The following is a 25,711-nucleotide window of genomic DNA, read 5'->3' as shown; positions in this document are numbered from 1 at the left end:
ACTTTACCCTTATAACTAATAAGCAATCTGTAGGGGAAATAGTTTAAGAAGATGCATATATCTTGCATGTATTGATGATTCTTACTTGAATCAATTCTTACTATGATGGTTGCAAAATTAAGATTTTCCAACTCCAGCACTGCTTTTGAGTGAGTGTAGGACTTACCAGTCAGCGCTTGGCACACTACTATAAGCAAGAATCCTCCTAGAATGTTTATCCCCTCCAAAACCCACTTTAAACTTAGTTGCCATTGTAACAGTGTCAAGAGGTGAGACCTTTAAGAGGTGATTAGGCCATGAGGGCTCCACCCTTGTGAATAGACTAATGCTGCTATCATTATTGCAAGGTGGGTTCACCCTTCTTGCTCCTTCTCCTCCATCATTTCTTTATCCTTCTGCCATGTGATGCCTTCTACCATGTTATGACATAGCAAAAAGTCCCTCACCAGATGCCAGCCCTTCTATCTTGGACTTGCCAGCCTCCAGAACTGTGAACCAATAACTTTCTTTTCATTATAAATTACCTAGTCTGTGGTATTCTTTTATAGCAGCACAAAACAGTCTAAGACAGAAAGTTGATGCCAGAGAGTGGAGTGTTGCTATAACCAACACCTGAAAAATGTGAAAGTGGCTTTGGAATTGAGTCATAGGTAGAGACTGGGACAGTTTTGAAGTGAATACTGAAAAAGTCTGTATTGCCATGAACAGAACATTAAGGGCAATTCTGCTGAGGGTTCAGAAAAAGAGGACAGCTATAGAGAAAGTCTGAAACTTATTAGCAATTACCCAAGTGATTTTGATCAGAATGTTGTTAGACATATGGACAGCAACAGCAATTCTGATGAGGCTGAGGCAGGAGAATCACTTGAACCTGGGAGGTGGAGGTTGCAGTGAGCAGAGGTTGCAGTGAGCAACCTCCAGCCTGAGCGACAAGAGCGAAACTCCATCTCAAAAAAATAAAGATTTTCTCTGTCTTCATACATGTCTGCTTCCCCTTTGACCTTCTCTATCAAGTTATGACACAGCACAAAAATCCTTGCCAGAAGTCAGGGCCATGTCCTTGAACTTCCCTGCCTGCAGAACTATGAGCTAAATAAACATCTTTTCTTACATGAAAACAAAATTTTTAAGTAAAATAAAAATAAATAAACTTATTTTCTTTATAAATTACTCAGTCTTGGATATTCTGCTATAGCAATACTGAAAGGACTAAAATGGATAGTTTTGCTTGTTCTAGAACTTAATATAAATGGAAACATACATTATGTATTATTGTGATCTGTCTCATTTTACTCAACATAATGCTTTTGAAATTCATCCATGTTGTTACTTATATCAGTAGTTCATTCTTATCAGTTATAATATTTCGTTGTATACCACCATTTATTTATCCATTTTCCTATTGATAATCATTTAGATTGTTTCCAGTTTTGAGCTATTATGAATAGTGTTTCTGTGAATATATTGTTCAAGTATTTTTGTGGACATATATTTTGTTTCTCTTGGGTAGATATGTAGGAATGAAATTGCTGACCGTAGGATAGGTGTATATTTAACTGTATAAGAAACTGCCATTCAAGACCAGCCCGGGCAACATAGCAAGACCCCATCTCTATAAAAAGAAAAAATAGCCAGATAAGGTGATGTGCACCTGTAGGCCTAGCTACTCAGGTGGCTGAGGTGAGAGGATCAGTTGAGCCCAGGAGATTAAGGTTACAGTGAGCTATGATCATGCTACTGTACTCCAGCCTGGGTGACAGAGCAAGAGCCTGTCTCCAAACAAAACACACTAAAAAGCTCTGCCAGTTCTCTAAAGTATTTGTACCATTTTATGTTCCTATGAGAGTTCTGGTTGCTTTACATCTTTGCCAATATTTGGTATTGTTTGCCTTTTATATTTTAGCCAGTCTAGTGGTATCATATTGAGGTTTTAATTTGCATTTGTCTTAAGACCAAGAAGACTGGCATTTTTTTTTCATATCCTTATTAACCATTTGTTTATGTTTTGTGAAGTGTCCAAGTCTTTTGCTCATTTTTCAGCTGGCCCATTTATGTTTTATTATTGACTTGTTGTTTATATGCTCTATGCTCTTTTGCCAGATACATATATTAGAGGAACTTTCTCCCATTTCTTTCTTTTTTTTTTTAGATTTCACTATGTAAAATTTATATATATAAAAAAGTATAACACTGGAGCCTAAAACCATTCTCTTTTGTAGAATACATATTGGCATTGAAACAGTTTAAACAAATGAAATGGCTATCTATAAAAACTTAGTTTTGTTTGTTGTATTCCCCGCATACTTTGTGTGTCTTCATACATAAAGAAAATTTTCAAACATTTTATATTCAGCAATTTTTTTAAAAGTACAGTTTTTCCACTGCTGTGGTCTTTATAAAGGACTTTACTTAAATTTTCAAATAAAAAAGAATTAAGGTTCTAGGATAACTGTGTGTCTTTTAAGAGCATCTTTATACAGAACAATTTGGACTGGCATGCAGGCAACTTCTTTTGTTGTTTCATAGCTGTATTAGGAAAATTACACCCATTTGACAGAAAAATCCCAAAACATATACTGCAATAAGCTCAAAACAATGTGAAAAAGACCAGTGTGAATGACACACAAAAATCGCTTTTTTATAAATTAACTGGGATTCCTCATCAGGAAGTAGACACAGGGAAATCCAGTCCTTAGGGCTTTGCTCTCTGGAAGAACACCTTTAAGTAATTTTTTTCTTTTTTTTTTTTTTTGAGACAGAGTCTCACTCTGTCACCCACACTGGAGTACAGTGGCGCAATCTCGGCTCACTGCAAGCTCTGCCCCCTGGGCTCATGCCATTCTCCTGCCTCAGCCTCCCAAGTAGCTGGGGACTATAAGCGCCCGCTACCACGCCCAGCTAATTTTTTGTATATTTAATAGAGACAGGGTTCACCATGTTAGCCAGGATGGTCTTGATCTCCTGACCTCGTGATCCACCCGCCTCAGCCTCCCAAAGTGCTGGGATTACAGGCGTGAGCCACCATGCCCGGCCTTAAGTAATTTTTAAAAACTTTAGCATCAGACTGCCGAAGTGCTTGACAAAACTCCTGAATTATTTCTGGAACCGCTTGCCAAGGAGGGCAGGTATTCTTGTTGAAGATACTGAACACATTCTGGGCCTCGTTTGAGATGAATTGTTTTCAGTGTCACTGCACACTCAGATAAAGCCAATACTGTTGGTGCATCTGCCAGGTCAAAGGTTTGTTTTAAAGGTGCTAGGACACATGCAGGGACAATGTGCTTATAAACAAAATCAGCAAATCCCACTGGTCCATCTTTACCTCCCCAGAGTTCTTCCAACTTTGAGAGGACGATAAAACATGTTTTCTGTGCAGTTGGATCTGGATATTCAACTGCTCCTTGGATAACAGTAATCAGCACTTTTCTACATTCTCTGCACCTTGATTTGCTGTAACTTCGCGCATCCCACTGCCTGGGACTGTTCGCAGGAAAGCAAAGTAACTCCTTCGCAACATCTGCTTCTCTAAAGCAGCAGACTGGTCATTTTCTTCCGCTGGCTGGAGCAGCACTTCAAAAACTGCATGAAGCAGGGGCATGAACATCTGTCATAAAAACGGGGATACCTGTATCTTGAATTTGTCCGTAATCTGGTTGATAAGAGGAATGAACTCCTGGAGGTCTTCTGCTTCACAATCTTTGAGCATATGTTCTGAAGCAGATGGGATGAAAGGAAGAACTTCTTCCTCCGGGCAAATAATCATTCGATGAAGGAAAGTACGTACTCCACTTCTGAGAATACCCTTGTGTAAGGGACAACTGAGGGCCGGCAAGAATGTCTGTAAACAGTTCAGATAAACTTCGGAATGGCCACATTGTTTCACAGTCTGCTTGTTGCTGAAAGCGTTACTGGTTCGACTTGCAAATCCAACAGCATGGTTGAGACAGTCTGCTAGAGAGGCTTGCCTTTCTTCATCTTGTGCCAGCATCAACTTTTCTAACAGAATTTTAAACTTTTCCATTAGTGGAGTCAACAGATTACTCATTAAGGCTTGTCTCCATTCTGCTGGGTATCACTATTAACAATCAGCATTCTTGGCCGGGCACAGTGGCTCAAGCCTGTAATCCCAGCACTTTGGGAGGCCGAGACAAAAAAATCAGCATTCCAGCTGTCTCATAAATAAAAAGTTGATCATCGCTGCTCAGTAAGGACTGGTGGCCATTCTCAGGCAGAGAAAGCTCTAATAAATCTTGTATTCTATTCAAAATATCCTCAATGAAAGGATTCATTTGCTTATTGAGAGATCTGACAAGTCTACAAAACGGGTAAGCCGTCCTGCTCCGAACTTTTGCACTGGAATGCCGCAGACCTCTGTGATCTAAGAAAGCCATTAGTACACATGGAATGTGCTGAGGTTCAGCTATGAAAAACTTTCATATCTAACAGTTTCGAAGAACTCCAAAGTCACAGATGTATGCTGATAGGAACTGATTCCTGATGTTACCAGAGTTCACATCATATCCTGCAAACCACTAGCTTTTGAAACATCACCTGAGAAGTGAGCACCATGAGATACTGGAAGAGCTTCTGCCAACATATACAGCAATCTTATTGCTACTTCAACTTCCATAAACCGTGTAGTCTGCCAATTCTGCAGTGTAGAACTAAAAACTCTGTGAACAGAGGCCAGCAGTAACTGGTGAAACTTGAGCAAGCCTGTCCAACAGTAACTTCAGTTGTTTTCTATATTCTACAAACATGGCTTCATCTTCACCCTCATTTTCAAAGTTATATTCTTCACCATAAGTCAACTTTTTTCATAACGGCCAACATGATTGCCTCTACATTAGCTTTTTGCTGATCCGAGAGCACTGTAAGCTGTTTCAAAATATGAAGATAATCATAACAAAATCCAATAATATTAGAAGAAATATCATCATCCTTATGAATTAGTAGCTGCAACATCAGTGCCACTTTTGTTTCAATAGCTTGTAGTGCCTCTTGAGTATTCTTAATATCCCCATTCTTAACTAATTTACTCCAACTAACTATCAATGACTGTCCCATTTCATTTACCAGCTTAGAAAATCTGGCCAGGAAGTCAACATCTTCCTGGTCAATGCTGAAAAACCCAGCGGACTGTAATACTTGATACAAAGATTCTACTAGTTTCATTTTATCAATAGGGTCCATTCCTTTATTTACAACTTCAAATAAACAGTCACATGCTTCTTCCCATAGAACTTCTATTGACATCTGACCTAGCCGCATATTTATAAACCTATCATTGGCTATAAGGGATGAGTCTATCCAAGACACATAAGCCCCCACTACTTCAAGGCACTGATAGGTCACTTCAGAATTAGTACACTGATAATTTTGTAATATTTGGTACCATGATTCCACCAGATTTGGAATGCACTGTTCCCTCATGGTATCTTTTATGAGAGTATTCCTACGAGCCTCCTCTGATGTATGCATGCACCACATCACAATCCAACAACTCTGAATCAATAGGCATGAGGATTCGCAGGTACAGATCTACTCCCCTTGGATTTAGATCCACTACTGAGGGAATGTAAAAAAAAAAAAAAAAAAACTTGGGCCACTTAGTGAGATATTCTGTTAACAAAAAGCAAGGCGAAGACTTGGGCGGCTTTATTTCGTATGAAGGTCTTCTCTGGTTGGGGATTCAGCTTCTGAGCTTGCAGCCGTGATACGAGCGTCTCCCTAATTAGTTGTTGTTGAACAGTGGTTAGTTCTGAATATTTCTATTTAACTTGATGTTCCAGTACTTGAAAGCAGAAAAACTTTACATGATCATCTGGGCTAGAGCTTTAGCACACACCTGCCAGGCATCTGGGGAAATCTTTAACTTCTCAAAATAGGCCAGGGCCCTTTATCTAAAGTCTGAATCAGCATTTGGATTTAGCCCTAATAGAGCCTGTTCATCCGTCCTTGCTGCTGTACTTGGAGTCTTCTGGTTATAATAGGCGTGCCCTCTGATCCCACCGAGGAATTCGTAAACATCTTCCTTAGGAATTCGTAAACATCTTCCTTATCACTCCATCTGGCCTCCCAGCCTGCACTCCAGATGGTCAGCCCGCGGAGCTGCACGCAGAGAGCAGGGACAGCGGCCCTCGTCCTTGTCACCGCAGTCCTCGCCACGGCCGCAGCGCCAACGCCAGGGACGGAGCTGGCCGGGACTGCGCGCCCCTCGTCGCTCCGCGTCCCCTGGCACCTTCTCTTGCGTGACGCCGGGCAGGCAGGCAGGCAGGCTGGCAAGCAAGCAAGCGGGCAGGGTGGGCGCCCAGGAAAGGAAAGAGCGCAAGAGCGGCTAACACCGCCGCGGTCGCCGCTGAGTCAGCGGGAAGCGAGCTCCCCAGGCCGGTGCAGCGCTGGCAGGCGCTGGCGCCAGCAGTCTCATGGAGAGTGCCCGCGTTAGCCCGCGGGCTGGGGCCGTCTCCTGTCTATTTCTTACTTATTCCTTTCAAAATGGTGTCTTATGATAAGCAAAAAAATTAATTTTCTTGAAGTCCAATATTTTATTTTTACTTTTATGGCTAGTACATTTTATATTCTACCTATGAAAGTTCCATCTACTCCATAGTCACAAAGATATCCTTCTAGAAGTTTTATGGTTCTAGTTTTTAATGTAGGTTTACGATCCATCTTGAATTAATTTTTTGTATGGAATGCCATAGGAGTCAGAGTTGTCTTTCCATAGAGATACCTAGTTTTTTCACACATCTGTTAAATAGGCATTCCTTTGCCTCATTGAATTGATTTGATGCCTTGGTTGATAATCAGTTGACTATATATATGTGTAGATCTATTTTTGGACTTGATCCTGTTCCATTAATCTGTATGTGTCTACTCTAGCTTTATGGCAAATCTTGAACTTGTGAGTATAAATATTCTAAATTTGTTCTTTTTTCAATATTGTTTTGATTATTCTAGGTCCTTTGCATTTCCATATAAATTTTAGAACCATGTTGTCAATTTCTTCAAAAAAGCCTGTTGAGCTCTAGAGATGAGTTGAGGTTCTATATGATGTTACCTCTCTCTAGAAGGGTTTCCTTTTGTTTCTGTCAAGCGAACAGGCTAGAGGCTGAAACTTTCATCTAATAAGTGTCTGAGGAAGTCAAAGCTGGGCTTTTTGAGAGCTGGTCTATTCCCAGTTTGCCCTTATCCCTAGAGTGGAGGCTTCATGGTCCCAGCTGAAAGCCTGGAGAGGCTGGGCGCGGTGGCTCACGCCGGTAATCCAAACACTTTGAGAGGCCGAGGCAGGTGGATCATTTGAACCCAGGAGTTCAAGACCAGCCTGGGCAATATGACGAAACCCCATCTCTACAAAAAAAATACAAAAATTAGCCGGGCGTGGTGGTGTGTGCCTGTAGTCCCAGATACTCAGGAGGCTGAGGCAGGAGAATCGCTTGAACCTGGGAGGCGCAGGTTGCAGTGAGCCGAGATCTCGCCGCTGCACTCCAGCCTGGGAGACAGAGTGAGACTCCATCTCAAAAAAAGAAAAAGAAATCCTGGGGATATTTACCAGGACCCTTCCTCCTTTTCAGGTACTTTACTACAATTTTGGTCTCATCAATCCTGGCTGGGAACCTGCCGAAAGCTCTTTTCAGCCTCTCAGCGCTACTTTTGCTTTTGGAATCAGCAATTATCTTCAGGGTAAAGTGTCCCCAAATACCAGTCTCACCTTTCTTGACCTCTCTTTTTCTCCAGATCTTGAACTAGCAAATTCTCACTGCTTTGATTGTTCTTCTATACCTCCAAATTGGTGTTTTTAAAAAGTGCTAATTTGTTCAGCATTTGTAATCGTTATCAGCAAGATGTCTGAAAAAGACCAACTAGTCACCCTTTGCCAAAAATGGAATTCTTTGACACACATTTTTAGAAATATTAAGTTCATTAAAATTAACTTTGTTTTGGAAAATATGGTCAGACTTTATTGATGATTTTGGAGACAATTGGGAAAATGCGAGCATGGAGGTTTGGATTCAGCATTATGAGGATGAAAAACTCCCACAAACCCTCAGATTGGGATGAGAGAGGCCACAGACAGGATATGATATTTGGAGCTGTTCACTAAGGCTATCTGGGGTGCCTTGTACATCTACCATTTCTTCACCACTCTCTTCTAAAAAGGAAAGATTGGAAAAAATATAGCGTTGTTCATTACTTTTATCCAGTCCCACTGAGGCAAAGTGGCATCACCCATTTATCATTTTTTATTACTGAGCAATAACAGCATGCAGGTCTTATAGCTGGATACTTCTGGGGAGCACTCCTCCTATTTGCTTTTAGATACTGACAGTGGAATCTGTTCACCCTAGCTTAATCCCAGGAATTTTTCACAGTGCTGTCATTTAACAGGGGGAATCAGGCTGGTGGAGATGGCAGTAGCAAGGGGAAAGGAGCATGTGGGTTCTTTTCGGCAGTTTTTTTTTGTTTGTTTGTTTTTTTTGTTTTTTTTGGGACGGAGTCTCACTCTGTCACCCAGGCTGGAGTGCAGTGGCGTGATGTCTGCTCACTGCAAGCTCCACCCCCTGGGTTCATGCCATTCTCCTGCCTAAGCCTCCGGAGTAGATGGGACTACAGGTGCCCGCCACCACTCCTGGCTAATTTTTTTGTATTTTTGGTAGAGACAGGGTTTCACCGTGTTCGCCAGGATGGTCTCAATCTCCTGACCTCATGATCCGCCCGCTCCGGCCTCCCACAGTGCTGGGATTACAGCCGTGAGCCACCACACCTGGCCGCTTTTCAGCAATTTTAACGTAACCCTCTGAAGTTTCTCAAACTAAATGTGAGAATAGCTGGAAACCTATGGCTCTTGTATACAGATGAACACTATGGGCAGTTGTATAGACTTCCAAACATGTACACATTACATGTTCAAATGTATATAAATATAGACTCAAAGCTCCTGGGAAACAGGTAGTATAAGAAAAGGAAGCCTAACCTTAGGCTAAACTAGACAATGTCATGTAATACACTAGATACTGTGTGGAAAGAGGTGATCCAAGTGATCCTCTTGAGGAAGGAGAGAATCAAGGAGTAAAAACTAACTTTTGTGGATGCTTGTTATGTGCCAAGTGTGGTGCTTAAACACCTTTTCTCTCTTTACACATTCAATCATCATAATGATCCTACAGAACAGGTATTGTTATCCCCATCTTTAATTTAATATCCCAAAAGGCCATACCCAAGGCCAGGAGCTAGTGTATTTGCAAAGCCAAGATTCATATCTAATTCTGCCTGGCTCCAAAACTTATTCTCTGAAAGTAGGAAAGAGAGGCAGAAGTTCTTATTTAAACACACTCTTTTATAGAGTTTCCAAGCAAAATATAATTAATAAATTTGCTTACTGTTTCTCTCTCACAGTGGTCAACAGCATTAATCTCAGTGAATAACACCATATAAGCACTTACTAGAATAAAAGTGCTCAGTTACTAGGTTTTGATGGGCAAGTGTAAGGTTGCTTGTGAGTGGTGAAAGGAACAGCGCACAGAAATGTTAACATTCACAAACTTTCTGAACACCTGAGCACTGAGCTGGGAACCCAGAATATAAAGATAAAAAACACAAAACATGAGCCGGGAGTGGTGGCTCACGCCTGCAATCCCAGCACTTTGGGAGGCCAAGACAGGCAGATCACGAGGTCAGCAGATCGAGACCATCCTGGCTAACATGGTGAAACCCCGTCTCTACTAAAAATACAAAAAAATTAGCTGGGTGTGGTGGCGGGCGCCTGTAGTCTCAGCTACTTGGGAGGCTGAGGCAGGAGAATGGGGTGAACCTGGGAGGTGGAGCTTGCAGTGAGCCGAGATCATGGTACTGCACTCCAGCCTGGGCGACAGAGTGAGACTCTGTCTCAAAAAATATATATATATATAACAAAACATGATCATTATCTTCCAAAGTTTACAGTCTAGTTACTTCAGAGATGGTTTATGTGCCATCTACACGTATAGAATTGATACACCTGTAAAAGGAACAGATTAAAAAAAAAAACTAGTAAGCCTGGACCTTCTCTCGTGAAACTCAAAGTCTAAGGGGGAATCAGACTAATAAATGGGCATTTTTAATACAAGAGATTAAGTTAATAGTAAGCACAGGGGCCGGGTGCAGTGGCACATGCCTGTAATCCCAACACTTTGGGAGGCCGAGGCAGGCAGATCACTTGAACCCAGGAGTTCAAGACCAGCCTGGGCAACATGATGAAACCCTGTCTCTACAAAAAATACAAAAATTAGCCAGGTATGGTGGCATGCCCCTTTAGTCCCAGCTACTCGGGAGGCTGAGGCAGGAGGATCGCTTGAACCCAGGAGGCAGAGGTTGCAGTGTGCCGAGATCATGCCACTGCACTCCAGCCTGGATGACAGGGTGAGATCCTCTCTCAGAAAACAAAAAAAGTAAGAACAAGGTGTCATGAGACCATGGAAAGTGAGCATTTAACTCAACACGAGGAATCAGGGAAGCAGGAAGCAATTACTTCTGAACTGACATAGGGAGGCAGAATGAATTCATTGCACATGCTTAGCACGGAACACTGACAGTATATGTGTTCTAAACAGAATAATACAGAGTATATGGTACCATAGAAAGTTAGTGACTCATGATTGACGTATTTCCTGAATAACTAAAGAGTGTTTGCTATCAGACTATTAATCTTCCTTTCTCTTCCCTATGCTTTTGTCGCTCCAAAAGCCCATTGTGGGAATTTTTTTCTTCCTTTCTTTCTTCTTTCCTTCCTTTTTTTTTTTTTTTTTTTCTTCAGTGAAGGAGGAGGTCATAAGAGCTGGAGAAACTGAGGAGGTCTTCAAGCAGAATGTGGGACTTGAAGAATATGTGGAATATAAAAAGAGGATGTTGAAAGGGAAATAAATGGCAGGGCCCGGCGCAATGGCTCACGCCTGTAATCCCAGCTCTTTGGGAGGCTGAGGCAGGTGGATCAATGAGGTCAGGAGATCGAGACCATCCTGGCTAACACGGTGAAACCCCGTCTCTACTAAAAATACAAAAAAATTGGCCGAGTGTGGTGACGGACACCTGTAGTCCCAGCTACTTGGGAGGCTGAGGCAGGAGAATGGCATGAACCTGGGAGGCGGAGCTTGCAGTAAGCCAAGATGGCGCCACCGCACTCCAGCCTGGGCAACAGAGCAAGACTGTCTCAAAAAAAAAAAAAAAAGAAAAGAAAAGAAAGGGAAACAAATGGCAAATGTTGACTCAGTCAGCTTGCATTTATTGGGCCCTACCCTGCCTCTTTTTATCATGTTCCGGGGACACTGAGATGAATCTGACCCATGGGTTGAAATCAGCAGGACACATATGTGGGCAATAAATGGAAAACATATGTAGAATAGTTAGAAGTAAAGTCTAATAAGCAAAATGGGATAGGTTATAAAGGGCCTGGAAAACAGACACATTTAGACTTGATATGGATGATACCAGGAGTCCTTTTAGGTTTTGAGCAGAAAGTAGGTGGAAAAGATTTTAGAAAGAGAAAACTGGAACCATATAGACTAAGAAGGTGTGTGTGAGCCTAATTCTGGCAGTAAAGATCTCTAGGGCATGCCAGAAGGAATAGAAAGAAAAGAGCAAAGGATATTGTAATGAAAAGATTAGGCCAGGCACAGTGGCTCACACCTGTAGTCCCAGCACTTTGGGAGGCCAAGGTGGATGGATTGCTTGAGCTCAGGAGTTCAAGACCAGTCTGGGCAACACAGCAAAACCTTGTCCCTACAAAAAATACAAAAATTAGCCAGGCGTAGTGGCATGTGCCTGTAGTCCCAGCTACTTGGGAGGCTGAAGTGGGAGGATTGCTTGAGCCTGGGAGATAGAGGCTGCAGTGAGCCATGATTGTGCCACTGCATTCCAGCCTGGGCAACAAGTGAGACCCTATCTCAAAAATAAATAAATAAGTAAAAAGAAAAGATTGACCAGGCATGTGGATATAAAGAATCTTTAGCTCTAGGATACCAGTTTTTGCCATGGAAAATACACAATTACAGCTCATAAAACCTAAAAGAATTTGAGTTGGCAATGGAAGGCTACAGGGAGGAAGGATAATTTAAAAAAAAAAAAAAAAAGGCTACTGATGGAGGAGGATTAGGCTGTAGCTGCTACGATCTACAGCTAATAAGTAGCCCAGGGCTTAGGTGTTTTCCATTGTGGTTTAGGGATCCGGAACTGTGGAGTGTCTTTAGAAAAACCAGTAAGGACCCCGGCCTCAGAATCATTGCTTAGAGGGCAGCATTGAGCAACTCTGAAACTAGATGTAGAACAGGTGTCATTTTAGAAGCCTAACATGCAGAGAAACTTGTAAAAAATATATATATATTTTTTTTCAGGCCCTAGATTCTGAGATCCTTTTTTGCAGATCTGAAGTGGGAGCCAGGAATATTTAACAAGCTCTAAGGTGATGGTAATGCAAAAGTTACTCAGGAGACCCACTGAGAAATACTTACGGAAAGATGAGCTGTCTCCTTGGGATGACTGAGCTGGTGTCTGTGCATATGCCTTCTCAGGATCCATGTGACTTTACCACACCAAGCCTTAAGACTGCCAGTCTGTTCTCTCCGATGAAAGCCATTCTGCACCACTGGCCATAAAGAGGGACTCTCATGTGCCAGGAGAGTGGCCCAAACAGGACTTCTGAGTGGCTCTGAGGCTTATAGATGTCAAAAGCGTTTATAAGAATAGCCATCATAACATAGTAATGAATCAGAAACTTGCGTACATTTTCTTAAATGGCCCTGTGGGGACTGGAGCTAAAAAGGGAGGAGTACTCAGATTCAGGGGTCTAGCAGAATCCTTGCTTAAGAAAATCAAGTAAGCAGCCAAAGAGGGCTCCTGGGATTGTCTCACCAGGACTTCTGAGGCGACTCTAATGAAATGACTTAGAAGTGTGGTGGAGTGGCCTCTGTGGCTCCCACACTGGCCTAATCCTGGTTAAAATGGCACAACCAGGGTGCACGGACAGTCTCTGGGACACAAAGCAGGTCTAATATTCAAAGCTTGGCAAACATAACCAAGACCTTTTCTCTTTTCTTCGAATTGTTTTAGTTGCCTAATTTTTTGTCCCATATGCCACTTAATTCTTTTTATTTTACATTAAAAGTTGTGCTCTTGTCTCAATCTTCTTTCTAGATTGGATCCTGCATGCTTTTCATCTTTGTACTCCTGGCAGTCCTACCTCTAGGCTTCCTGAAATATAGCACCTTTGTTTTTTGGGGGTTTTGTTTGTTTGTTTGTTTTGAGACAGAGTCTTGCTCTGTCTTCCAGGCTGGAGTGCAATGTCATAATGTCAGCTCACTGCAACCTCTGCCTCCTGGGTTCAAGCGATTCTCCTGCCTCAGCTTCCTGAGTAGCTGGGATTACACGTGCATGCCACCACCCCCAGCTAATTTTTGTGTTTTTATTGAGACGAGGTTTCACCATGTTGGTCAGACTGGTCTCAAACTTCTGATCCCGTGATCTGCCTGCCTTGGCCTCTCAAAGTGCTGGGATTACAGGTGTGAGCCACCACGCCCTGCCTGCACCTTTGTTATACAGAAAATTCTTATCAACATTATTGTCTACTTTTAGACTTTATTTTGTTCTATTGAACTATTCTGGTTCTAGTACCACACATTAAAATTATACGTTTATAATACTTTTTGACATCTGACAGGATGTGCTCCCCTTATCATCCTTCTTTTTCAAAATTTTGTCATTCTCAGTTTTTCTCAGCTCAACTTCAGATGTAATTTACAAAAAAAAATTAAAATTACATCGGTATTTAGATGGAAATTATGTTAAATTTATGTGTTAATCTGGAGAAGTTTTGTTTTATAATAATAATTCTTACCATGAAGGAAAATAGCTTCTCTCTCCACCGATTCACGTTTTTTCTCATGTCTCTTAGCACAGTTTATAGCTTTTTTCACGTAAGTTCTCATAATTGCTTGAATACATTCCTAATTATTTTATTTTTGTTGTTTCGGCTATGAATGAGATCTGTTTTTGTTTTTTTTTTTTTGTTTTGTTTTGTTTTTTTTGAGATGGAGTCTCACTCTGTCGCCCAGGCTGGAGTACAGTAGCCGGATCTCAGCTCACTGCAAGCTCCGCCTCCCGGGTTTACGCCATTCTCCTGCCTCAGCCTCCCGAGTAGCTGGGACTACAGGCGCCCGCCACCTCGCCCGGCTAGTTTTTTGTATTTTTTAAGTAGAGACGGGGTTTCCCCGTATTAGCCAGGATGGTCTCGATCTCCTGACTTCGTGATCCGCCCATCTCGGCCTCCCAAAGTGCTGGGATTACAGGCTTGAGCCACCGCGCCCGGCCTGTTTTTGTTCATTTTTAATGGGTTCTTGGTGGCATATACAAAAACCACTGATTTAAAAATACTTATGTAATAAACTAGATGTGCGCCTACTTTTTTTTTTTCTTTTTTTGAAACGGAGTCTCACTCTGTCGCCCAAGCTAGAGTGTAGTGGCTCAGTCTTGGCTCACTGCAACTTCCACCTCCCAGGTTCAAGCAATTCTCCTGCCTCAGCCTCCTGAGTAGCTGGGATTACAGCTATGTGCCACTACACCCAGCTAATTTTTGTATTTTTAGTAGAGACGGGGTTTCACCATGTTGGGCAGGCTGGTCTTGAACTCCTGACCTCAGGTAAGGAGGTCACCCACCTCGGCCTCCCAAAGTGCTGGAATGTTTTTTAAATGAACAAAAGATTTGAACGGATACTCTACCAAAAAATATACAAATTGAAATAAGCTCATACAGATGGAAATAAGCTTATTAGGGAAATACAAATTACACTGCAATGAGATACTACTATGTACCTATTAGAATTTCTCAAATTAAAAAGACTGACTATAACAAGTGTTGACAAGGACATTGAGTAAATGGAACTCTCATATATGTCAGGTGTAGGATTTGACTTTACCCTACTTTTAAGCTAGTAAGTTAGCTTGTTGTTGTTTCATGAATTCTAACAGAAGACATGAGACTTAGGTCAGAGACAATGAACTTTATTATTCACCACACAGCAAGCAGCATGAGCATTAACTTTTGCATCAGCTCTTGCTCCCTAAGTCCAACAGGGACAACACAAAGGCCCAGATGAAGGTCTACACATGTGGTAAATGTGTTACATGACAATAGCACTGAGTTTGGGGAACCCACTGTTTTATAGAAAGCAGTAAGCAAACTTGCTTTTTAACCCAGGGAGATATTACTTCACACCTCAAAGTTGCTTGCCGCAAAGATAATCCTGAGAAATGGCCTGGCTAAAGAGCAGTCAATACCTTACATTCTTGGTATACTCTATAAGATGAGGAGGAGCATAAGAGACTCATGGCAGAATGTCTCTCAACAGCATCCACCCTCAGTTCTACATCATCTTGGCTTCTTGGGAGATTTTCACTTGAGCATGCCATTCTGCAGGCCATTTTGATTAATCTGATTAGTCGAGGTTGGAACCAAATCCATTCAATTTATCTCATACAGCATAGATCACTGTCAATAAATCCCCAAGCAGCAAGATGAGACAAACCTGCAGTATTGACCTCAGAGTCCCAGATTCAGCCATCTGTGAATAAGTCCCAGGTGGATCAGGGACTTATTTTAGACATCCAGTATACAGTTTAAGGCCAGTCTCAATCACCATACATAGCATAACCAAGGCCACTCAGGCATCAGGAGAGGCATATGATTTTGTATCAGTCAGATTAAAATATAGTTGTGCCAGTCTGTGTCTGTCCACCTTTGACAGCACCAGGCATAGAAGGCATAGTGTCAGGCATGTCCACATGAATTTCTCTGTTTTAATAGCACATGGACTGGTTTGACAAATCCAGCAGCAGATGAGATTGACTGACTGATGACAGTGTGCCTCAAACAAACCATGTAACTGTTTGCCAGGTTGCCGTGCTGGATCTAAGGGACAAAGAGAACATTAACTGTTCCCTACCTCTCCATACTTCCTGAGGTTTAACGTGTTCTCCATCCAGATACTGGGATCGTTGTTCTCCTTCCACAGTTACAAAATCAGTGTATTCCAACCCAGTAGCTATAACTTCACCTTTTCTCCAATTCTTCCCCACTCACACCAACACTTTTCATCTGAAAGAGTCAATTGTGAGTGGGACAAGAGGTTTTTTTTTTGTTTTTTTTTTTTGAGACAGAGACAGAGTCTCGCTCTGTCGCGCAGGCTGGAGTGGAGTGCAGTGGTGTGATCTCGGCTCACTGCAAGCTCCACCTCCTGGGTTCACACCATTCTCCTGCCTCAGCCTCCTGAGTAGCTGGGACTACAGGCACCTGCCACCAGGCCCAGCTAATTTTTTATATATTTTTCTATTAGAGATGGGGTTTCACCCTGTTAGCCAGGATGCTCTTGATCTCCTGACCTCATGATCTGCCTGCCTTGGCCTCCCAAAGTGCTGGGATTACAGGCGTGAGCCATTGCACCTGGCCAACAAGAGCATTTTTTAAAAAAAAATCAGAGACCTGTTATATCTCGAATCCTACCCAGCTTGGGCAACTATTTGAAGACTTAGTGAGAAGTGTACTCAACCGAATGGTCATTGTCCTCATGACATAGGACCTTGTCAGTCTAACAAAGAATTCACGTGACTGTACTGGAATTACGTTTGAATCCTCCAGATCAATTTTTTCCTGGGCTGTCTTTCAGAAGTTTTAAAACTCAGGCTGGAATGGAGTTGCTGTTAGGGAAAAGAAAGGTACATTATGCCCAGGAATGGTCAGGTAGAACCCTGAATTTTCCAAAGAGGTCTATAAAACTATCCATCCTATTCATTCTAATCATTAACCAGTAAAGCTAAGAGGAGACAATTTAGCCGTGACAAGGAATGAAGTACTGATATGTGCTACCACATGGATAAACTTTGAAAACATTTTGCTAAGTGAGAGAAGCCAGCCACAAAGACTGCATACTGTAGGATGGTTGCACAACTCTGTGAATATACTAAAAACCTTCAAAAGGGTGAATTTTATGATGTGTGAATTACATCTCAATAAAGCTGTTTTTTAAATTAAAAGTTTATTCCATCTCTCAATGATACCACCAGTCTGAAGATAATAAGAGGAATGAATTGGCTACCAAATACTTTGACTATAAACCCATTGTTGATGAGTTTTTGCACTAAAAAATGCAGTATTATCACCATCCGGAAAGCCAAAATCATGACACAGATTAGTTTCAAGGCCACAATGATGTAGCCAGAGTTGGCTGATCAGACTAGAACAGCAAAACCATTACCTGAGTAAAAGTCAACAGCAATAAGATACAAGTGGAATAGCTTGGACGAGGTCAAAGGTCTGATGTCACCAATTTACCAGGAGCCAGTGAACACTCTGCAGCCAGTCAATACTCAGTGCAATATGGCCTCTTTCGCCATGAGATAAATAGGCTAACTTTTGGCAGAGGTCACAGGTCTGGCATGTAGTGGCAGCTTCTGCATCAGAAACACAGAATCCCTTACTTTGTGCCTAGTTGATGATGATGTTGCCATCTCCAGTGTGATGATGGATCTAGGTGGCAACTGTGGCCATCTGATTGACACAAGCTTGATCAAAAGCTTGATTCTAGTTGGTCTCATCAGAGAATGAGCCCTTACCATGTACACCACAAGAGTGATCCAGACTGTTTAGTGGCTGCCATTTGTTTCCAGGGCTCATGACCCAAAGAGAGGTGCCTTTAATCTGCCAGTCTGTAATCTTCTAAGTATTAGACAAGGCCACTAGTGCCTAAGAATCAGTAAAAATATAGCATAACTAGTCAGTCCTAAGGGAAAGGTGATAGCTTTTGTTTTAGACCATTGTGCTAATTGGCCCTTAATGCAATAGGTCTTCCAGAGTTGTGGTTGGGGCCAGGCATCCAGTGGCACTATCAGCCTTCTTTCTTTTTTCTTTTCTCTTTTCTTTTCTTTTCTTCTTTTCTTTCTTTCCTTTTTTTTTCCTTCCTTCCTTCCTTCCTTCCTTCCTTCCTTCCTTCCCTCCCTCCCTCCCTCCCTTTCTTTCTTTCCTTTCTTTCTTCCTCACTCTGTTGCCCAAGTGTATATGACGGACTGCATATATGACAGTGGTCCTATAAACCAGCCTGACCAACATGGTGAAACCCCATATCTACTAAAAATACAAAAATTCGCCAAGGGTGGTGGCAGGCGCCTGTAATCCCAGCTACTCGGGCGGCCAAGGCTGAGGCTGAGCCAGGAGAATCAGTTGAACCCAGGAGGCAGACGTTGCAGTGAGCCGAGATGGCGCCACTGTACTCAGCCTGCGTGACAGAGCGAAACTCAGAAAACAAACAAACAGTTTACTGTAAAACAGTATGTCATGTTATACCCACAGTATCCTCATATATTTCATGCTTACTGCATCTCTTGTTTGCACACTATTTTCTCTTGCATTTGATTCAGTCTCATGTTGTTGTTTTCATCATGGCTCCTAAAGCACACAAAATCCATGGCTAGTGTTGCCAGTAAGAGGCCACATCAAGTGATTGACCTAGAAATGAAATTTAAAGTAATTAAGAGCTACAAAGGTAAAAAGTCAGTGATGATTATTGCTCACTAGTCAGGCATGTCCCATTCCACCATAGCTACCATCTTGAAGAACAAGAGCAAAGTGACCAAAGCTGTTAAAGAATCTGCTTCAGCTGGGTGCAGTGGCTCACGCCTGTAATCCCAGCACTTTGGGAGGCCAAGGTGGGCAGATCATGAGGTCAGGAGTTCGAGACCAGCCTGACCAACATGGTGAAACCCCTGTCTCTACTAAAAACACAAAAATTAGCTGAGTGTGATGGCAGGCACATGTAATCCCAGCTACTTGGGAGGCTGAGGCAGGACAATTGCTTGAACCGGGGAGGCCGAGGTTGCAGTGAGCTGAGATCATGCCATTGCACTCCAGCCTGGGTGACACAGTGAGACTCCATCTCAAAAACAAAGAAAAAAAAGAATCTGCTTCACTGAAGGCAATGAGATTAACAAAAGTTCACGAAGGGTCTATATGGAATATGGAGAAACTTCTAATGACCTAGATTGAAGACCAGGCAACAGAAGCGTATCTCTCTTAGCATGATAACAATCATGGCCAAAACAAAGTTTGTTTGTGATGTTGAGAGAAAAGTCTGGCTGGGCATGGTAGTGCATGGCTGTGGCCCCTACTACTCAGGAGGCAGAGATGGGAGGATTGCTAGAGCCCAGAAGTCAAAGCTGAAGTGGGCTCATGATCATGCCACTGCACTCCAGCCTGTGTGACAGAGTGAGACTCTGTGAAAGAAAGAAGGAAAGAAAGAAGAAAAGAAAGAGAGAGAAAGAAAGAAAGAAAGAAAGAAAGAAAGAAAGAAAGAAAGAAAGAAAGAAAGAAAGAAAGAAAGAAAGAAAGAAAGAGGAGGGAGGGAGGGAGGGAGGGAAGAAGGAAGGAAGGGAGGGAGGGAGGGAAGGAGAAAGAAAGAAAGAGAGAGAGAGAGAAAGAAAGAGAAAGAGAGAAAGAGAGAAGGAAGGAAGGAGGGAGAAAGAGAGAAAGAGAGAAAAGAAAGAGAGAGAGAAAGAGAGAAGGAAGGGAGGGAGGGAGGAAGGAGAAAGAGAGAAAGGAAAGGAGAAAGGAGGGAGGGAGCGAAAGAAAAGAAAGACAGACAGAAAAGGCTAAACCTGACTAGGATGTTGAATTTACTGCTAGCTCTAGGTGGTTTAAATGATTCAAGAATCATGGTCATGGCCTGGCGCAAAGGCTAACGCCTATGATCCCAGCACGGAGGCTGAAGCGGGCAGATCACCTGAGGTCAGGAGTCTGAGACCAGCCTGGCCAACATGGTGAAACCCTGTCTCTACTAAAAATACACACAAAAAAATTAGCCAGGCATGGTGGTGCGTGCCTGTAATCCCAGCTGCTTGGGAAGTTGAGGCAGAAGAATAGCTTGAACCCAGGAGGCGGAGGTTGCAGTGAGCCGAGATCGCACCACTGCACTCCAGTCTGGGCAACAAGAGTGAAATCTCTGTCTCAAAAAAATAAAAAACAATCGTTATTCAGCCTGTCACGGTGGCTCGCACCTGTAATCCTAACACTTTGGGAGTCTGGGGTGGGAGAATTGCCTGAGCCCAGGAGTTTGAAACCAGTCTGAGAAAGATGGCAAGACCCCCATCTTAAAAATAAATCATTATGCATTATATAATGTGAATGTGAGAGGGGAGTATGCAAGTGCTGATACGAAGGCAGCTGAAGAATTTTGGGAAACTCTAGATAAGGTGAGTGTGGAGGAAAATTATTTGCCTGGAAAAATCTTCTTGAGTTTTATAGTTTCAGGTCTTATTAATACATTTAGGTCTATGATTCATTTTGGGTAAGTTTTTGTATGTGGTGTTAGGTAAGAGTCTAACTTCATTGTTTTGCATGTAGATATCCAGTTTTCCTAGTACCATTTGTTGAAAAAACCTCTTCTTTCTCCCATTAAATGGCCTTGGCACCTTTGTCAAAAATCATTTGACCATATATATAAAGGTTTATTTCTGGGCTCTCTATTCTATTTCATTTTTCTACATGTTTGTCTTTATGCAAGTACCACACTGTTTTGATTACTGTGGCTTTGTAGTAAGTTTTGAAATCAAGAAGTGTGAGTCCTCCAGCTTTATTCTTGTTTTTGAAGATTGTTTTGGCTATTTGGAGTCCTTTGAGATTCCATACAAATTTTAGAATGGATTTTTTTTTCTATTTCTGCAAAAAAACCTCCTGGAGATTTTGATAGGAATTGTATTGAATCTGTAGATTGCTTATATTTATGTCTTATTTAATTTATTTCAGCAATGTTCTATAGTTGTCATTGTACACATCTTTCACCCCCTTGGCTACGTTAATTCCTAATTCTTTTGATGCTTTTGTAAATTGAATCATTTTCTTAATTTCCTTTTCAGATTGTTCATTGTTAATATATAGAAATGTAACTGATGTAATTGATATAACTTTGTATCCTGCTACTTTGCTAAACTCATGTATTAGTTCTAACAGTGTTTTGTGGAATCTTTAGGCTTTTCTACTTTTAAGATCATATCATCTGTGAACAGAGATCATTTTACTCCTTCCTTTTTAATGTGGATGCCTTTGCTTTCTTTTTCTTGCCTAATTGTTCTAGGTAGAACTTCCAGTACTATTCTGAATAGACGTGGTGAAAGCAGGCATATTTGTCTTGTTCTTAATGTTGGAGTAAAATCTTTCATTATTTTATCATTGTGTATGATGTTGGCTGTGGGTATTTCATATGTGGCTTTTGGCTTTTATTATGTTGAAGCAGTCTTCTCCTATTCCTGGTTTGTTGAGTGTTTTTTATTATGAAACTGTGGTAGTTTGTCAAATGCTCTTCCTGAATCAATTGAGATGATCTGATATAGGAGTATTGGTTGACAGTTTTCTCTTTCAGAACTTTGAATTTATTGGCCCACAGCCTCTGGCCTCCAAAGTTTTTGTCTAATCCAATCTGCCTTTGAATCCCTCTAGTGCATTTTAAATTTTGGTTATTGTACTAATCAATACTATAAAAAATTATTGTGCTTTCTGGTTTCTTTCTAGGTTTTCCATATCTCTATTTAGATATTCTCCTTTTACTTGTACTTTTTTTTTTCACTCCCCACATCTTCCTTTAGTTCTCTGAGCATCTCTAAGATAACTGTTTTAATGTATTTGTCTAGTAGGTCTGCCATGAGGACTTTTAGAGTTTCTGTTGACTTTTTTCCTTTGAATGTGCCATATTTTTTCTTTTATTTGTATGCCTTGTGATTTTTTGGTTGAAAACTAGACATTTGAGTTTAATGATGTGATAACTCTAGAAACCAGGTTCTCCCCTTTCCTCAGGGTTTACTTTATTTTGTTACTGTTTTTTGTTATTGTTGTTGTTTGTTTTTTATTGTTATAGGCCATCTCTGTGCCAAGGACACTTTGCCATCCAAGCCTTCCCCTAGAAGTTGCAAGCCTTCAATAGACTCCATGGCTTTAAAATAGTTACAGATTCTGCCAGTACAAGTTTTGGTTAGGTAAGGAAACAGAATCCTAGAGCTTCCTACTCTGCCATCTTCCCAGAATACTTTCCTGGCTAATTATTTCTAAGGGAATAATGTAAGCCCCCAAAGACACCTGGGACAAGTCTTTCTCTAGAAACTTGATATATTTTCTGCTTTCTTTCCCTGCTTTTTCTTTTCTACTTAGTTCCACTCCCATCCCCCATCCCACCACCTAGTATCCATCAGACTCCATATGTTCCTCTTCTCCTCCCAACCCCACGTTCAAATATTTTTTCTTTTTTTTTTTTCTTTTTTCTTTTTTTTTTCTGAGACAGAGTTTCGCTCTGTTGCCCAGGCTAGAGTGCAGTGGTGCAATCTCGGCTCACCACAACCTCTGCCTTCCATGTTCAAGCGATTCTTCTGCTTCAGCCTCCCGAGTAGCTGGGACTACAGGCACCCGCCACCACACCTGGCTAATTTCTGTATTTTTAGTACAGACGGGATTTCACCATGTTGGCCAGGCTCCTCTCGAACTCCTGACCTCAGGTGATCAGCCTGCCTCGGCCTCCCAATCAAATTATTTATCCAAAGCCTTACTTGGTGGGTCATATAATGAACTAAAATTTGGAAAACATTCACATTTGTGGAATGCTTCACAGTTTTCAAGGTGTCTACATTATCTCATTGGATCCTCTTTTCAGCCCAGTGTGGTTGGTAGATGAGATAGCAGTGTTCAGTTTATGTGACTTGTCCAAGATCAGAGAGAAAATAACAAAGCCTAAACTGGAATCCAGATCTCCTGACTCCCTATTCACTTATCTTTCCAGTTGCCCTTGTCTCTACAAATTACCAAAAAGAAATTGGTTCCTAGAAATAAGGATAAATCAATGTAGGGGTGTGCCATCTCCTATCCCACTCTTCTACACCCATCACATCAAAACCAAACAACGTTTATTGCAGGGCCCATAATAACCTACTTTCTTCTGCAGAGCCTCTAAGCTCCACATTATCCAGGAAGCAATAAATTGTGACTGTTGAAGTCAAAATAAAACAGTGATAAATCTCTAACTTTAAAGCATTCTATTCTGGAACAAGGATTGCAGTTTGAGGCACACACACTAACCAGTTGGTCTTCAGTGTGTCTGAGGAACAGAAAGAAGGTTGGGAGTTTGATTAGAGAAATGTTCTGTATTGTTTTGAAAGGAAGTTTATTGGCACTAAAGAAGCATTTGGAAAGAAGGTTTAAAAAAAAGAAAAAAGGAAGCATTTGGGAGCTGGCAAACTCTGATTGGTGAGTGATGGTGGTAGGCAAAACTATTCTTAAAGTCATGTTTCAGCAGCTACTAAACTGCTCTTGGGGTTACAGCAGGGTCATTTTAGCAGCTGGGTTTGTGAAAAATTTAATTCATGGAGCAGGTGCTGTGCCCCAAGTGCTTCTTCCCTCCTGGCCCCTAGACTCTGATTTAGTTGGGTATGACAAGAATGACCCAGTATGCATGATCAGCTTTCACATAACCTTGTAAATTCTAGTTGATCCAAGGAAAAGCCAACTGAGTAAGGAGAATAAAAGAACTGCAGCGTCATAGTTTTTGAGTCCACGTAAGTACAGCCCTTCAACTGAAATCCGAAAATTATGAGACCAATATTCCCGCAAAAAAGGGTCCCAACGAGATTTTACTAATAAGGTGGGCTGGGCCTTGGCAATCTGCCCATCAAAGTTTAACTTCTCCACCAATTTCTCCTTAACTCACCCGGAATTTCTGAAAGAAGCTGAATTAGACCCTTCTTTGGCAGGACTTGTTTTTCTAGGTTAACTCAACTAGACTTAGTTTTATTCCGTCTCTTGGGATCCATTCTGAATTAAATTCTCATTAAACTAGCCCATGAAGTGTCCGTGATGCAACCACTTCCCTTTCAATCCCTTTTAACCTCCATGTCAACATCAATTCCAATTCTAAGGAATGGGGAGAAATATAGAAGAACAGACCACAAGACTTCTGGCAACCAGAATGAGTATGAAGGCATGATGTTTGCTTGGCTGAAAGCAAAGAGATGAGATGGGGAAGCCAGCTGCTGGGAGTTACTGGGATCTTTAAAAAGTCTCACAGCAACACGACTTGCCTCTGCTATCCAAGGACGGGAGAGACCCTCTGCTCTGCCTAGCCTTAGAGGGATAGTCACTTGCGCTGTAAGTAGGAGGAAACAATTTTCTTTTCTTCTGCCGCCTACAGAGATTCTATTTTCTTCTTTAAGTTTTAGTTTTATATGAACTGGGTTGCTAGAGAGCCCCTCTGTAAAATAAAGGATACCCTCTACTTTTGCTTCTTTTGTAAAACCTCTCTTGGTCTGCTTACAGCTGTCTTTCAGTTGATGAAACGTTTCTTCTTTTCACTGTGGGTCTGTAAGAACCTTCCTGCCTGGGAGATGTGGTGAAGTTTGAAATAATTTTGTAGTATGATTGGCTGTTTTCCTGTTCTTGTCTTTGAAGTTATAGACAAGTAAGCAGCAAATCTCCACTGCTGCAAGGTGAAAAAGGAAGTTCCTTGGCCTGGGCTCTTTGTGGGAAAGCATATGAGTTTAGATGGCAACTTTAATCTGCTTCCAGAATGAGTGAAGCTGCTGCTACTTTGGAAAGTTTAAAGAACTTAACAGTTTTTCCTCCTTTCTTGGAAAGTTAAACAGATTTTTTTGATTCACTTTTGTGGGTCAGAGTAGTTAAGAAGAGTTCAGTGAAGAAAGCAGTTGATCTTTTGCTAACTAGTGGCTTCTTTTTTTTTTTTTTTTTTGAGACGGAGTCTCGCTTTGTCGCCCAGTCTGGAGTGCAGTGGTGCAATGTCGGCTCACTGCAAGCTCCACCTCCGGGGTTCACGCCATTCTCCTGCCTCAGCCTCCCTGAGTAGCTGGGACTACAGGCGCCCGCCACCACGCCCGACTAATTTTTTTTGTATTTTTAGTAGAGACGGGGTTTCACCTGTGTTAGCCAGGATGGTCTTGATCTCCTGACCTCGTGATCCGCCCACCTCGGCCTCCCAAGGTGCTGGGATTACAGGCGTGAGCCACCGCGCCCGGCCTCTTTCTCTTTACTCTGTGCATTTTCCATTGCCTAGCAGTAAATAAATAAATAAATATATGTATATGTATATCTAAGAAAGAAGTATTCCTAAATGTCAACCCTGACCCCAAAGTCACACTTTAGTGTTTCTTTAAATGTCTTCAGAAAGTTGCTTGTAGTTTCAGATTTCTAATAACTCTTACAGAGCAGAATTTAGGATTTGGGGATCAGTCTGCACATGTAGCATTTGTTCATTTCATATTTATTAGAGATGAAACAGATGACCAAAATTCCATTTATTGCAGACTCTCCTTTTCCTTTGTAAATGCTTGACTTTTCTGAATGGATATCCATTTTCACACATTGTAATGCCCATTAAAGGAAGCTCAGGTTAATGTTTTCAATTGTGGGTGAGTTTGCTCTGCTTCAGTGATATGGAACATTTTGTTCTGCTGTTTCCATTGGAGGAGATTAAAGAGGCTAAATGGGATGGCATATTGAAGTCTTTTTTGGTTTTCTTTTTTAAATTTTTATTTTATTTTATTTTATTTTTGTTTTTATTTTTATTATTTTTGAGACGGAGTCTTACTCTGTCGCCCAGGCTGGAGTGCAATGGCATGATCTTGGCTCACTGCAACCTCTGCCTCGTGAGTT

At 41.6% G+C, this 25,711-nt stretch overlaps 2 protein-coding genes and 1 pseudogene across 20 annotated transcripts in view; 1 reads left to right on the top strand and 2 right to left on the bottom strand.

Annotated features, from left to right (window-relative positions):
• The window catches only part of EIF2S2 (eukaryotic translation initiation factor 2 subunit beta), a 511,882-nt gene that overhangs the window by 141,260 nt on the left and 344,911 nt on the right, over window positions 1–25,711 (bottom strand). Inside the window, exon 1 of one of the 18 annotated variants that reach the window (XM_050807226.1) lies at window positions 20,153–20,162. The exons of the other annotated variants lie outside the window; for them this stretch is intronic. The gene's annotated coding sequence lies outside the window, so the exon portion shown is untranslated. Of the gene's footprint in view, window positions 1–20,152; window positions 20,163–25,711 lie in introns of those variants that run through there. 18 annotated transcript variants of the gene reach the window in all.
• ASIP (agouti signaling protein) overlaps window positions 1–25,711 on the top strand; it is an 80,923-nt gene that overhangs the window by 22,814 nt on the left and 32,398 nt on the right. The window contains exon 1 of one of the 2 annotated variants that reach the window (XM_050807357.1): window positions 23,788–24,193. The exons of the other annotated variant lie outside the window; for it this stretch is intronic. The gene's annotated coding sequence lies outside the window, so the exon portion shown is untranslated. Of the gene's footprint in view, window positions 1–23,787; window positions 24,194–25,711 lie in introns of those variants that run through there. 2 annotated transcript variants of the gene reach the window in all.
• Window positions 3,038–6,427, bottom strand: LOC126964106 (exportin-T-like; annotated as a pseudogene).

This window comes from Macaca thibetana, chromosome 10 (genome assembly GCF_024542745.1).
Source record: "Macaca thibetana thibetana isolate TM-01 chromosome 10, ASM2454274v1, whole genome shotgun sequence".
In the NCBI taxonomy this organism is placed as follows: domain Eukaryota; kingdom Metazoa; phylum Chordata; class Mammalia; order Primates; family Cercopithecidae; genus Macaca; species Macaca thibetana.
The sequence above is the reverse complement of the archived record's forward strand: the minus strand, read 5'-3'. Positions and strand labels throughout refer to the sequence as shown.